This window comes from Protopterus annectens, chromosome 14.part0 (assembly GCF_019279795.1).
Source record: "Protopterus annectens isolate FY-2018-M chromosome 14.part0, PAN1.0, whole genome shotgun sequence".
In the NCBI taxonomy this organism is placed as follows: domain Eukaryota; kingdom Metazoa; phylum Chordata; order Ceratodontiformes; family Protopteridae; genus Protopterus; species Protopterus annectens.
In genome coordinates this window covers 940,334,835-940,351,064 of record NC_056748.1, presented here as the reverse complement: position 1 = coordinate 940,351,064, position 16,230 = coordinate 940,334,835, and the positions used below count along the sequence as shown (strand labels likewise).

At 44.4% G+C, this 16,230-nt stretch overlaps 1 protein-coding gene across 2 annotated transcripts in view; it reads left to right on the top strand.

Annotated features, from left to right (window-relative positions):
- DUSP29 (dual specificity phosphatase 29) overlaps positions 1-16,230 on the top strand; it is a 754,020-nt gene that overhangs the window by 632,965 nt on the left and 104,825 nt on the right. The gene's annotated exons all lie outside the window — the stretch shown is intronic.

Below are 16,230 nucleotides of genomic sequence, written 5' to 3'. Positions count from 1 at the left end.
ACACTCTTATTGTCTCTCAACAAAGGGGGGTAGGATTGGATTCCCCCTTGTTTGCTGATGTACCAGACTAGAGACATGTTGTTGGTTTGTATTGCAATAGTTCCTAGAGAGAGAACATCATGAAAGGCCTTCAACACAATAAATAAGAACCACTCTCATCTCTAGAACATTGATGCATGAATTGACGACCAGGTGCCTTGGATCCATCCCAAGAAATCTCCACCCTCACCCCAAATGGAAGGTGTCATTGGTCACAGTGGCCACTGGGGGAGGTAGAATAAATGGATGGCACATGGAAATGTCATCCGACTGAATCTACCAACAAAGATGATTTTTGCATACTCGAGTGAGTTTGACTATGAATGACAGAGGATGCTACAGAATAGACCACTGAACAGCTAAGAGTCCATTGGAACACATGCATACAGTAACATGCCACAGAAACTAAGATTATGGCCACTGCCATCGAACCTGGAGGCTGGAGAACAAATCTGACTGGAGGAGCAGGATGAACAAGAATTTGCTGTACCTGGAGCTTGATTGTATCCACATGATGTGTAGGAAAGAGCGGCAATATGACTTCCTGTGTTCAACTGGGCACCAATGAACTCCAGGCTCTATACTGGTTGAAGTTTTGATTTGGAGAGGTTGACTGAAATGCCTGATCTGACAAATAGTCCCTGGACTGTTCGAAGAGATGACTGGTTGGGCCAGTTGTCTAAATATGGAAACGCTCAGAATCCCAGCAGTCTCAGGTCAGCTGCTGCCACTCCTATACACTTGGTAAACACCCTGGGGGCTGTGATGAGACCAAAGGGCAGGGATCTGAACTGACACTGACTGGCCCCCAGCTGAAAGCATGAATATCTTTGGGGGGTGTCTGTTCATCTTGACATGATAGTACACATCCTGAAGATTGATTCAACACATCTAATCCTCTTTGCAAAAAAGGGCAGGTTGGACTGAACTGTCACCATTCAGAACTTTGACCTCTTCACAAATTGTTTCAGGTTGTTTAGATCCAAAATTGATCACAGGTCCCCTGTCTTCTTTGGTACAAAAAAGAACCTAGAGTAAGTTCCAAATCCTCTTAGGTCTGGTGGAACCTCCTGGATGACTTTTGCCCAGCAGCGTTTGAATCTCTTGAGCTGCAACTTCTCTCTGACTGGTTGGGATGTTAGGAAGCTTTCATCTTGTGGTTGGAGAAATCTGGAAAAATAGTTTGAAATAACATCTGGATATTATTTTTAGCACCCAAGAATCTTTTGTTATAGAAGACAAGGTGTCTGGGTGCAAGGACAAGCACCCCTAACTGTCTCCAGAGGTAAGCAGTTGGGCAACCCTTCACGAGTACTGAAAGGGCCTATCTGGAAAGGAATCTCAGGAATCCTGGTTTTGCTGGCCTCCTCTACCACAAGGAAGGTGTTTTCCATTTGAACTATCCCCTCTGCCCCTGGAGGAGTTGTTCTCACATGTCTCCTGGAAAGATTCCTTGGATTTACAGAACCACATTTTCTTGCCCCTCTTTGATACTGGGAAAAGGATCATTGAGGGCTAGAAAAGTGAATCCCTACACCAGACAGGGTATTTCTTTCCTTTTTAGTGTGTGAAACTGTTTCTTTCACTGAAGGGCCAAACAAGAATGTTCCTTCAAAAGGAGCATTGATAAAAGAAGACTTGAAAGGCTCCGCAAAATCACATAACTGCATCCAGTCATGTCTCCTAAGGACAATGCCTGAACTAGCAACTAGTGAGGTACCCTCTTCAGCATGGGATATTAACTTCATGGAAGCATTGGAAATGGATAAAAGAGTGACCAGTTGTGAAGATGATGTCTTATAGTCCTCCACAGACATGGACTCTGAGTGGATTTTGGAGAGCTCCTTCGTCACATCCCTCTGCAGCCTCGTAAAGTGCACTAAATAATTCAGGGACCTCAAGACAAAGGTCACTGAAGGAAATATGCACTTCCCAAATCTGTCCAACTCCCTTGACTCTCTATTAGGGGGATGGACAAAGGAGCTCTGCTCAGCTAGCTCCTTTTTGTGGCTGCCACCACAACCATAGTATCAACAGGGAAACCTTTGCACCAATGGGGTCTGTCCTTCAGTGTTGCCACAGTTTTGTCTGGATGTCAGGGAATTGGTTTGATAGTGTCTGGTTCATTCCACACCCAGTGAGAGACTAGGTTGCTAAGCTTACTGGCCTGGGGAGTCACCCAAGACATAGATGGGCTGAAACCAAAAGTTTCCAGAAAAACTGACTCCTCTGGGGAGGGATAATTTAGGTTCATAGGTTGATACTAGGCTATCTGCCCTAGGGCATTTATAAGCCTAGCCAGAGTGTGTTTGGCTTTCGCCACCCTTTTAGATTAGTTGACTGTGCCTCTGTATAGTAGGTCACAGAAGGTAGCCCTTTTAAGGTTAGTTTACAGTACCTCTGTCAAGCAGGGACACAGAAGAGATCCCAGGGGTAAACTTACGATCTCCCATCCACTCGTCAAGATTTCTCTTGAAGAGGGTCACTGAGGGGCTCTGCCTAACATGGATTGGGATTTTGTTCCAGAGTGAGGGGAACCTCTGGCATATGAATCTGTCCCTCCAGTATGTCCTATTTATTTCTGTGCTGAGGTTCAAGTTCCTGGAGCGTGTAGCTCTAAGGGATTTGGATTTCCTGAGGTGAAGCATGTCCATTAATTCTGGGTTGGACATGGCTTTATACGTCAGACACAGATCACCTCTGAGTAGGCGGTACGCAACTGAGTAGAGCTGGAGTTTCTTTAGCTGAACTGCATAGGGCATCTGTTTGAGCCCCTTGATCCTCTTGGTGAGATACTTTTGGGGTCTTTCCAGTTGCTGCAGGTGTCGGGTAAGGTACATCCCAAATGGGGCATTGTACTCAATTATGGGCCTGATAAGTGATGAGTAGAGGGGCACAATGACCTCTCTTGATCTAGATGTGAACCCTTTCATGATAAGGTGGGCTATATAGAAGATCTTTCTAACCACTTTGGCAATGTGATTGTCAAAGGAGAGATTGCTATCTACTTGGGTCCCCGAGTCCCTAATTACTTCTTCCGTACTTAATGGATTACCACCTATGTGGTAATTTGTGGGCACTTTGTTTTTCCCAAAGGGGATGACTATGCACTTTTTGGCATTTAGCTTTAGGCCATGGCTCTGGCACCAGTTATCCATGTCTGTGAGACCCTTTTTGGAGGATGCTTGTGTCAGCCGGAGAGTCGATTATGGCACCCAGTTTGCAGTCATCTGTGAACTTGGTCAGCCATAGTCCACCCATGTTAGCCTGTACCTCGGAGAAATATATACCGAACAAGAGAGGTCCCAGGACTGAGCCTTGTGGGACACCACTTGTAACTGGTTTAGAGTCTGACATGGCACCTGCTATTCTGACCATGTGGGTTCTATCCCTGAGCCAGTTTGCAACCCATCTTGTGACATAGGGGTTGATATTTAAGCTGGTGAGCTTATTTATGATGCCCGAGTGGGGTATTGTGTCGAAGGCTTTTGCAAGGTCCAGGTAGGCTGTGTGGACTACCTTCCCTTCATCAATGGCTTTGGTAACTGTTTCAAAGAAGTCGACCAGGTTCAAGAGGCAAGATCTGCCCTTAATGAAGCCGAATTGGGTAGGATCCAGTGTCTGGAGGTTCCCAATGTCTTTGTTTATGATTTCCATGATGATACGTTCCATAGCTTTGCAGACCAGGCTAGTCAGGCTTATAGGGCGATAGTTTCTGGGGTCTGTTGTGGCACCACCTTTGTGGAGTGGGACCACTGTTGCTGTATGCCATTCCTTGGGAACATATCCTGTAGTAAGGCTGGGATTGAACAGTGACTTTATATGAGGGTTTAGTTCTTCGTAGTTGAAGACCATCCACATTTTTTCTTAAGAATCTCCAGGATGTCTCCAAATGAGACTTCATCCATGGAGATCTAGTGGACCTTTCCCTGACCTTGAAGTCAGTATCCTCTGTGAGAGATTCCGTAGGGGAATCTGTGTGCCTCCATTTGCATGTTCTCTTTCGGGGACCCTCCTCAGTGGAATGCTGTGGGGAGGTATCCAAAGAAAAGAGAAGTTCCTCTGGAGAAACTATCTGGATTTTAGTTGGTACTGGTTGTCTATGTCCTTTAGGAGTAGGTCTAATAGGATCAGAGCTTGGACCTACTGAAGGAACAGATGTAGGATCTAAGGAAGAAAGAATGATCAGATCTCTTGGATGACAGAATGCCCTGTTCACTACCTCAAATGCAGATGCATCAGGAAAAGCTGTGGCAGGCTGCTCCAGGGCCAAAACCTCCAAAGCAGCCAAGCCTCGACTGTACCTGGATCCATGCCTCAAAGAGGAAGCCAGATCTGACCTATCTAGTTCCAAAGCTCCAAGGGGCGAGGATGGCTCCAACATCAGATTAGACCATGGTTCCTTAGCTCTGACACTGTTGCTCTGAGACTCATCCCAGTCCAAGGGAGTAGGAGCAGAACCAGTTATGGAAACTGTTGGCATCAAGGACCTAGCCATCTTCAGATCTGACACCAACACTCTCGGGGCTCTCAGATCCAAGGGCTCTGAAGCCATGGGATGGATCAAAGAAGGAGAAATCACTACATGGGGAAGTGGAGGGAAGGTTAACAGATCTGATGGGAGATTGAGAGGGAATAACTCCATCTGAATCTGAACTGTGAGGAATTTCCTCAACATCCTATCCATGTCGGCCTCATAAAGACTTCCAGAGGATCTAATGGATTTGTGGACTGTGGTCTCATTTCTCTTCTTGGTGTCATTTGTAGAAACTGGGAATGGAGTTGAGGAGATACTGGGTCAACTGTGAACCCAGGTGAGCACGTTCGAGGAGACTTGAACAAAGCAATGGTTGGATACAAGTGCTGCTTGGGGGATTTTTACCAGTATGACAGTCGTATCTGAGGATTTAGGATCCAATGGTTTTCTTTTAAGATCCGAAGAAGTCAGATCCAAAGTTCTTCAGATTTTTTTGAGGAAGCTGCGATGAAGCCATGGTGGAAGTCTTCAGAGATCAGGTAGGCAATCTCTTTCGAGACACTGAAGAAGTCTAAGGATGTTTACTCAGGGTTTGAGCCCCTGCTGAAGAAGAAGAAAATGGAGGAAGCAATCCCTTAAGGACCAATTTATTTCTTTTATTTTCTGTCTGTGTTAAAAGTGGCACAAATAAAGCAATCAGTATTCAGGTGTGCCACTCCTAGGCAATAAATACACTCCCTGTTGGCATCAGAATTTGGAATTTTGTGCTCACAGGAAGTGCATTTTTAAAGTGAGTTGGTTTCTTAGCCATAAATAAAAATATAAGAAAGAGAAAGCTGAGATAACTTTTTTTAGATCAATAAACTACCAGCAATGATAGAAAGAGTACCCTGTAAAGTGTAGGAAAAGGTAGGAGGAAAAAGAAAAGACTGGTACCAATAATGGTACATAAAGACACTATCAAAAGTAGAAAAGAATGACAGTAAGACCTAACATACAGAAACACCTGAAAAACTCATCAGTAGGAAAGGAAGGATAGCAGAAAAATTAGAATACAAGTTTCTTCTAAATAACAGCTACTCACAAAAAACTTGTAATAGTTGAAACATGCTCCTGAGAGAGGATCCACATCCATGCGAGATGGTGGCAAATGTGATCTGAGTATTGTAGGCTGGCTGGGGTATTATAGGTAGTGAGATGAGCTCAAGAGTTGGATCCGTACGTTTGTGGTATGTGGCCGAGTTGGATCCGAGGTCGGATCTGTAACCCCATATGTTGAGGAAGAATGAAAAGGACGTCAGATCATGAAATTTATGAGAAATGTTGTATAAATTACGATGTATCCATGCATTGTACCCCTGAGGGAGTTCATATGGGTGTCCCTTTGGAAGTAGAGAGGGAAGTTTTAGCAGTATTGAACACTGAAGGTGAAACACAAATATCACAGTTTCAGAGAGAGAGATGTGGAATTATTGAACAGATACCTGAAAGTATATGGGCACAGCATTCTAATGAGGTCATCATCACCTTCTTTCAGCTGTTCCCATTAGGGGTTGCCACAGCAGATCATCTGTTTCCATTTCTTCCTGTCCTCTGCATCTTGCTCTGTCACACCAACCGCCTGCATGTCCTCTCTCGCCACATCCATAAACCTTATCTTAGGCCTTCCTCTTTTCCACTTACCTGGCAGCTCCATCCTTAGCATCCTTTTCCCAATATACCCAGCATCCCTCCTCAGCACATGTCCAAACCAATGCAATCTCGCCTCTCTTGCTTTGTCTCCAAACTGTCCAACCTGAGCTGACTCTCTAATATACTGATTCCTAATCCTATCCATCCTAGTCACACCCAGTGCAAATCTTAACATCTTTAACTCTGCCACATCGAGCTCTGACTCCTGCCTTTTTGTCAATGCCACTGTCTCCAACCCATATAACATAGCTGGTCTCACTACCCTCTTGTAGACCTTCCCTTTCACTCTTACTGGTACCTGTCTGTCACAGATCACTTCTGACACTCTTCTCCACCCATTCCACCCTGCCTGTACTCTCTTCTTCACCTCTCTTCCACACTCACCATTACTCTGAACTGTTGATCCCAAGTACTTAAACTCATCCATCTTTACCAACTCTACTCCCTGCATCCTCACCATTCCTCTACCCTCCCTCTCATTTACACACATATATTCTGTCTTAGCCCTGCTGACCTTCATTCCTCTCCTCTCTAGAGCATATTTCCACCTCTCCAGGGTCTCCTCAACCTGGTCCCTACTCTCACTACAGATCACAATGTCATCTGCAAACATCATAGTCCACGGGGCCTCCTGTCTGATCTCATCTATCAACCTGTCCATCACCAGTGCAAATAAGAAAGGGCTCAGAGCTGATCCTTGATGTAATCCCACCTCCACCTTAAAAGTATCTGTCACTCCCACCGCAGTCCTTACCACTGTCACACTACCCTCTTACATATCCTGTACCACTCTTACATACTTCTCTGACTCTCCTGACTTCCTCATACAGTACCACAACTCCTCTCTAGGCACCCTGTCATATGATTTCTCTAAGTCCACAATGCAACTCCTTCTGACCTTCTCTGTATTTCTCCAACAACACTCTCAGAGCAAACATTGCATCTGCAGTGCTCTTTCCTGGCATGAAACCATACTGCTGATCAGTATTCATCATCTCCCTTCTTAACCTAGCTTCCACTACTCTTTCCCATAACTTCAAGCTGTGACTGATCAATTTTATCCCTCTGTAGTTACTGCAGCTCTGCACATCACCCTTATTCTTAAAGATAGGTAACAAAACACTTTTTCTGCACTCCTCAGGCATCCTCTGACTTTTCAAAATTTCATTAAACAATCTGGTTAAAGATTCCACTGCCATTACTTCTAAGCACCTCCATGCTTCCACTGGTATGTCATCTGGGCCAACAGCCTTTCCATTCTTCATCCTCTTCATACCTGTCCTTACTTCCTCCTTGCTAATCTGTTTCACTTCCTCATTCACTACCCCCACATCATCCAACCTTCTCTCTCGTTCATTCTCTTCATTCATCAGCCGCTCAAAGTATTCTTTCCATCTACTCAACACACTCTCCTCGCTTGTGAGTATGTTTCCCTCACTATGCTTTATCACCCTTACCTGCTGCACATCTTTCCCAGCTCTGTCCCTCTGCCTAGCCAATCGGTGCAGGTCCTTTTCTCCCTCTTTAGTGTCCAATCTCTCATACAACTCTCCATACGCCTTATCCTTAGCCTTCACCACCTCTCTCTTTGCCATGTGCCTCATCTCCTTATACTCATGTCTACTTTCTTCATCTCTTTGACAATCCCACTTCTTCTTCGACAGCCTCTTCCTCTGTATACTCTCCTGTACTTCCTCATTCCACCACCAAGTCTCCTTGTCCTCCTTCCTCTGTCCAGATGTCACACCAAGCACCTTTCTAGCAGTCTCCCGTACTAGGTCTTCTGTAGTTACCCAGCTATTCGGTAACTCTTCACTGCCTCCCAGTGCCTGTCTTAACTCTTCCCTGAACTCCACCTCACAATCACCCTTTTTTAACTTCCACCATTTAATCCTTGGCACTGCTTTCACACTCCTCCTCGTCTTCTTGATCACCAACGTCATCCTACAGACCACCATTCTATGCTGCTTAACTACACTTTCCCCTGTCACCACTTTACAGTCTCCAATCTCCCTCAGACTGGCCCTCCTACATAGGATATAATCCACCTGTATGCATCTTCCTCCACTCTTGTACATCACCCTATGCTCCTCCCTCTTCTTAAAATATGTATTCACCACAGCCATGTCCATCCTTTTACGCACAATCCACAATCATCTGACCTTCTGCATTCCTCTCCTTAACACCATACCTACCCATCACTTCCTCATCCCCTCTGTTCACTTCACAAACATGCCCATTGAAGTCTGCTCCAATCACTAGTCTCTCACCCTTGGGTACACTCACCACCACTTCATCCAACTCACTCCAAAATATTTCATTCTCATCCATCGTACATCCAACTTGTGGAGCATATGCACTAACAACATTCATCATTACACCATCAATTTTGAGCTTCATAAACATCACTCTATCAGACACTCTCTTCACCCCCAAAACACTCTTGGCATACTTTTCCTTTAGGATAACCCCTACCCCATTTCTCCTGCCATCCACACCATGATAGAACAATTTGAACCTGCCTCCTAATGAGGTAGAACAGTTCAAATCTGTAGAACCAGTAAGAATTTGAGTAGATTCAAATAAACCACTTCCCCAGAGTATCACAGTATCCCCTGAAACCAGAAACAGAAAAGGGAATCCAACCTGTTATTCATTCTCTGTTATAGCAGGGAATAACTGCCCCTGCTAGAAGCTATTATAATATTCCCATATTTCTGATTAAAAAATCTATCCAAAATACCTACAGGTTTGTGCAAGATTTGAGAGATATAACTTCATCTTATCCAGTATCCCTAATCCAGCAACTATTCTTAGCAGTTCACCGCCATGAGGTATTCATTTGTCTGTTAGAATTTTTCTATACCCATATACAATGGCAGTCAGTATTAATGCAATATGTAGATGATTTACTTACAGCATCAGACACACTGCAGCATTGCCAATAGGACACTAATTTCCTGTTAATTAAGTTAACAGAGAAAGAACATAAAGTGTCAAGGGAAAAAAATACAGCTTTGGTAACCAAAGGTAAAGTATCTGAGTCATGTAATATCACAAGGAAATAGACAAATAGTACCTTCAAGTCTCAAGGCAGTAACTGAAGCTCCAAGTTCAAACACAGAAACAGCTTCAATCTTTCTTAGGCACGGTGGGTTAGTTTAGGTAATGGAAGTTATGCAGAGCTAGCAAAGCCGCTGACAGACCTGCTACAACACACTACACCAGAACCATTGCTGTGGAGAAAAAGTGAGGAAAAATTAATTTACTCTGTTAAAACAAACTTTAGCAAAGGTAGCTGCTTCAGGTTTATCAGATCACAGAAAGCCATTTATACATTTCTGTGATAATAAAAAGTGAATTTACAGTAGAGTGCTTGCACGAAAGCATGGGAAAGATCACAGATAGTTGGCTTATTATAGTATGGCATTGAATTCAGTGGCAAAATTATTGCCACCTTGCCTAAGAGCAGTTGTTGCAGCTGCCCTGATGGCAAAACATGGTGCTGCAAAAGTCTTAGGACATGAATGTACAATTGCAGTCTCCACATGCAGTGGCTCTGCTTTTACTAAAACAAAAACAGCATTTTTCTCTTTCAAGTTTTGACAAAATATGAATTGCTGCTATTTCAGACCCAACTATCACAAATGTTCGGTGTCCAACTGCAGAGGAGGGAGAAATACATGATTGCATTATTGTTACTGACTGTTTGTTTCCTTATAGGAAGGACTTGAATTAGAGCTCTTTGTGAATGGATCCTGTGGCAGAAAATGAAAAGGGATGTTTGATTTCTGGAATTGCTGTAAGTGCGGTGATAACACAAGAAAGACTTGAATGGGTTACTTCAGCCTAAGTGGCTGAACTTGTTGCACTTGCTAAGGCATGAGAATTTGCTAGGGGAAGCCATAGAGAACACTTAACATTATATGGATAGATATGCATTCAACATGGGTTTTAGACATCAGCAGGCACAGAAATTAAAAATGGGTAGTATGTTAAATCATTAGACCATCTTTTGCTGCCCAGCCAGGAAGCTGTAGTAAACATGCAAACACATAGTAAAGGAAGTGTTATCCCATCAAAGGCTAATAATCTGAGAAACCAGTAGAGTAAACTGCTGGGTTAAATGGTCTCCTGATTCCTGTTATGATGGTAACTGAAACACTCTGTAACTCTGTATTTAATTTTGATACAATAATTACTCTACAAGATGATGCATTAGAGAATGAGAAAGAAAAATGGATGAAATCAGGATGATGTAGTTTAATTTTTTGGTATGATGACATCCTGAATGACATATTGTAGCAACTCACCCCGGGATTCATGAAGCTTGCGCCAGGCGCAGGCATAGCGTAGGCGGTATAACACCAAATATGGCCGTCGAGCGATTCAGGTACGATCCAATTCCACGTGGACTACTGGCGTACGCCAGAACTGCGCAGCCCCCGGCGTAGGTATGCTAATCACCCCATGTGCAGTGTCGCACCATGCAAATGAAGGCATATAGCGATTCATGAAGTGGTGCAGGCGTGTAAGCACGGAAATGTAAACCAAAAAACATGGTTTACATTTTCCCAAACAGAACATCGGAGCTATGGAAGAGGGCCAGACCCAGGTATCACAACGTTAACATATGCCAATGGCGAAATACACAGCCAATGGCATAAGAAAAGATGCACAACACGTAAATAACAACATTTAATGTCATGTCCATAGTAACGCACAGCACAACCGCAGGGCATATGTGCGGAAGCTGTAACATAAAGAAATTATATAAAAATGTCATAAAATCGCAACATAATAGAAATCAGGTTTACAGCATAATACACAATGGTAGGCATGGAACACCACAACCAAGGTGCAAGGGTTGCTAAGGGCCTGCGATAGTGTTTGGCACGGTAACTATGAATTAGTAGTCAATGCCATGCAATTGAGGCAGATAATACTGAATCGCAAATGTCCCGCCGGATGAAGGTTGTACCATACGGCGCAGCGGTATAACACTGAGGAGTGGCTCAGAGGAGATACATGACATCAGCAGAGGGGTGTGCCACCGTAGCAGTAAGCACATTGGAGCAATGCAAATCTGGCCAGTCCGTTGCTAAGCAAAGCTGCAGGACAGGGGTGGGGAGGAAGGTATAGAATCGTTTAGCTGAGAGCACACATGGTGCCCAAAAGCGCATGTGTACGAGGATGAAAACGTGCCCGAAACCCAGTAATCGGACGCACGCGCCGCAAACAATAGCAGAAACAGGAAGGTCAGGGGAAGAAAAGAAGGAAATGCGGAAGTAGGGTAATTGGAGTACTAATGAGCAATCAACACCAATCAACCCACGAAGGCCAATCGACAGCAGCTGACAAGTCTGCTTGCAGAAACCTGCAAAACAGGATAGGGGAGGCATTGGAATGCAAAGAAAGGAGGGGATGTATTGGATTGCAAAGATAGGAGACCTGACACAGCAGAACAAAGCAAACCGACAGCAGACCGGCAGTAGCACACATAACACAAGATACGCCAGGTCCAGGAAAGTACAAATGAAAGTAGGCTGCAGGATGCACGCCAGAAAATGGTAGGTGCAACGTGCAGAAATGTAAAGGGAAGGTCAAGAGGTAATCCACGGCAGGCAAATGTAATTCAACACCAAAGGCACCACAATAGTAGTTCCGGCAGTAAAACACATAAGATACTCTGTAGCAACGATCGTACATACACACCCTATGACATCATCGGTGTTCACAGCACAATAGTATAAAGTGTGAAAGCACCCAACACACACCTGTGTATTCCCAAACACCGCACCATAGGTGTAAACACACGGGGAACTTTTAAAATGTACATGTTGGGAGCTGCCATAGCTGTGATTCATCAGCATGTGTTAGAGACTGATGGTGTTGTGGAGGATGATGCCGACAACCACCGCAGACCTCGGAGCAGAAGGAGAGTGTTCAGACCAAGGGTAACCTACCAGGGGCTACATGACCTGGAGATAGTAGAGCGTTACAGGGTGGACAGGGACATCTTACAGCAAATAGCGGAGCTGTGCCGGCCATGCCTGAGAACCAGAAACAACAGAGGGGAACCCATCCCAGTGGACACGAAGGTATGTGTAAGCCTGCGAATACTGGCCACAGGTACCTTTCAAAGGCCAACTGGAGATATAATGTGTATCTCACAGGCATCAGCATCCAGGGTACTACACCAGTTCCTGGATGCCATGCTACCACATGCCAATGAGCAGATATACTTCCCCAGAACTCAGGAGGGGTTGGCCGGCAATATGCGCCACTTCCACCGTGTGGCACACTACCCGGAGGTACTGGATGCGATAGACTGTACGCACATACAAATCAAGTCACTACCCGGTGAGCAGGGTAGGCACTACATAAACCGCAAGGGATTCCACTCCATCAACTGCCAGGTCGTGTGCAATGCCCAGGGTATTATCACGAATGTGTGTGCTGGCAGCCCTGGAAGCTACCATAACTCCCATATCTGGCATGCCTCACAGCTGTATCAGGTATTTGTCAGGGGGGACATCCCACATGGCCATAGTAAAAGTGAATCAATAGCGGAAACCAACTGTGATGCACGAAGAAAACTTTAATAAAACAATCACTGAGCGCTTTCACCCGCCACAATGCGGGTTTCATCAGAGTAGAAACTGGGAATGGAGTTGAGGAGATACTGGGTCAACTGTGAACCCAGGTGAGCACGTTCGAGGAGACTTGAACAAAGCAATGGTTGGATACAAGTGCTGCTTGGGGGATTTTTACCAGTATGACAGTCGTATCTGAGGATTTAGGATCCAATGGTTTTCTTTTAAGATCCGAAGAAGTCAGATCCAAAGTTCTTCAAATTTTTTTGAGGAAGCTGCGATGAAGCCATGGTGGAAGTCTTCAGAGATCAGGTAGGCAATCTCTTTCGAGACACTGAAGAAGTCTAAGGATGTTTACTCAGGGTTTGAGCCCCTGCTGAAGAAGAAGAAAATGGAGGAAGCAATCCCTTAAGGACCAATTTATTTCTTTTATTTTCTGTCTGTGTTAAAAGTGGCACAAATAAAGCAATCAGTATTCAGGTGTGCCACTCCTAGGCAATAAATACACTCCCTGTTGGCATCAGAATTTGGAATTTTGTGCTCACAGGAAGTGCATTTTTAAAGCGAGTTGGTTTCTTAGCCATAAATAAAAATATAAGAAAGAGAAAGCTGAGATAACTTTTTTTAGATCAATAAACTACCAGCAATGATAGAAAGAGTACCCTGTAAAGTGTAGGAAAAGGTAGGAGGAAAAAGAAAAGACTGGTACCAATAATGGTACATAAAGACACTATCAAAAGTAGAAAAGAATGACAGTAAGACCTAACATACAGAAACACCTGAAAAACTCATCAGTAGGAAAGGAAGGATAGCAGAAAAATTAGAATACAAGTTTCTTCTAAATAACAGCTACTCACAAAAAACTTGTAATAGTTGAAACATGCTCCTGAGAGAGGATCCACATCCATGCGAGATGGTGGCAAATGTGATCTGAGTATTGTAGGCTGGCTGGGGTATTATAGGTAGTGAGATGAGCTCAAGAGTTGGATCCGTACGTTTGTGGTATGTGGCCGAGTTGGATCCGAGGTCGGATCTGTAACCCCATATGTTGAGGAAGAATGAAAAGGACGTCAGATCATGAAATTTATGAGAAATGTTGTATAAATTACGATGTATCCATGCATTGTACCCCTGAGGGAGTTCATATGGGTGTCCCTTTGGAAGTAGAGAAGGAAGTTTTAGCAGTATTGAACACTGAAGGTGAAACACAAATATCACAGTTTCAGAGAGAGATGTGGAATTATTGAACAGATACCTGAAAGTATATGGGCACAGCATTCTAATGAGGTCATCATCACCTTCTTTCAGCTGTTCCCATTAGGGGTTGCCACAGCAGATCATCTGTTTCCATTTCTTCCTGTCCTCTGCATCTTGCTCTGTCACACCAACCGCCTGCATGTCCTCTCTCGCCACATCCATAAACCTTATCTTAGGCCTTCCTCTTTTCCACTTACCTGGCAGCTCCATCCTTAGCATCCTTTTCCCAATATACCCAGCATCCCTCCTCAGCACATGTCCAAACCAATGCAATCTCACCTCTCTTGCTTTGTCTCCAAACTGTCCAACCTGAGCTGACTCTCTAATATACTGATTCCTAATCCTATCCATCCTAGTCACACCCAGTGCAAATCTTAACATCTTTAACTCTGCCACATCGAGCTCTGACTCCTGCCTTTTTGTCAATGCCACTGTCTCCAACCCATATAACATAGCTGGTCTCACTACCCTCTTGTAGACCTTCCCTTTCACTCTTACTGGTACCTGTCTGTCACAGATCACTTCTGACACTCTTCTCCACCCATTCCACCCTGCCTGTACTCTCTTCTTCACCTCTCTTCCACACTCACCATTACTCTGAACTGTTGATCCCAAGTACTTAAACTCATCCATCTTTACCAACTCTACTCCCTGCATCCTCACCATTCCTCTACCCTCCCTCTCATTTACACACATATATTCTGTCTTAGCCCTGCTGACCTTCATTCCTCTCCTCTCTAGAGCATATTTCCACCTCTCCAGGGTCACCTCAACCTGGTCCCTACTCTCACTACAGATCACAATGTCATCTGCAAACATCATAGTCCACGGGGCCTCCTGTCTGATCTCATCTATCAACCTGTCCATCACCACTGCAAATAAGAAAGGGCTCAGAGCTGATCCTTGATGTAATCCCACCTCCACCTTAAAAGTATCTGTCACTCCCACCGCAGTCCTTACCACTGTCACACTACCCTCTTACATATCCTGTACCACTCTTACATACTTCTCTGACTCTCCTGACTTCCTCATACAATACCACAACTCCTCTCTAGGCACCCTGTCATATGATTTCTCTAAGTCCACAATGCAACTCCTTCTGACCTTCTCTGTATTTCTCCAACAACACTCTCAGAGCAAACATTGCATCTGCAGTGCTCTTTCCTGGCATGAAACCATACTGCTGATCAGTATTCATCATCTCCCTTCTTAACCTAGCTTCCACTACTCTTTCCCATAACTTCAAGCTGTGACTGATCAATTTTATCCCTCTGTAGTTACTGCAGCTCTGCACATCACCCTTATTCTTAAAGATAGGTAACAAAACACTTTTTCTGCACTCCTCAGGCATCCTCTGACTTTTCAAAATTTCATTAAACAATCTGGTTAAAGATTCCACTGCCATTACTTCTAAGCACCTCCATGCTTCCACTGGTATGTCATCTGGGCCAACAGCCTTTCCATTCTTCATCCTCTTCATACCTGTCCTTACTTCCTCCTTGCTAATCTGTTTCACTTCCTCATTCACTACCCCCACATCATCCAACCTTCTCTCTCGTTCATTCTCTTCATTCATCAGCCGCTCAAAGTATTCTTTCCATCTACTCAACACACTCTCCTCGCTTGTGAGTACGTTTCCCTCACTATGCTTTATCACCCTTACCTGCTGCACATCTTTCCCAGCTCTGTCCCTCTGCCTAGCCAATTGGTGCAGGTCCTTTTCTCCCTCTTTAGTGTCCAATCTCTCATACAACTCTCCATACGCCTTATCCTTAGTCTTCACCACCTCTCTCTTTGCCATGTGCCTCATCTCCTTATACTCATGTCTACTTTCTTCATCTCTTTGACAATCCCACTTCTTCTTCGCCAGCCTCTTCCTCTGTATACTCTCCTGTACTTCCTCATTCCACCACCAAGTCTCCTTGTCCTCCTTCCTCTGTCCAGATGTCACACCAAGCACCTTTCTAGCAGTCTCCCGTACTAGGTCTTCTGTAGTTACCCAGCTATTCGGTAACTCTTCACTGCCTCCCAGTGCCTGTCTTAACTCTTCCCTGAACTCCACCTCACAATCACCCTTTTTTAACTTCCACCATTTAATCCTTGGCACTGCTTTCACACTCCTCCTCGTCTTCTTGATCACCAACGTCATCCTACAGACCACCATTCTAT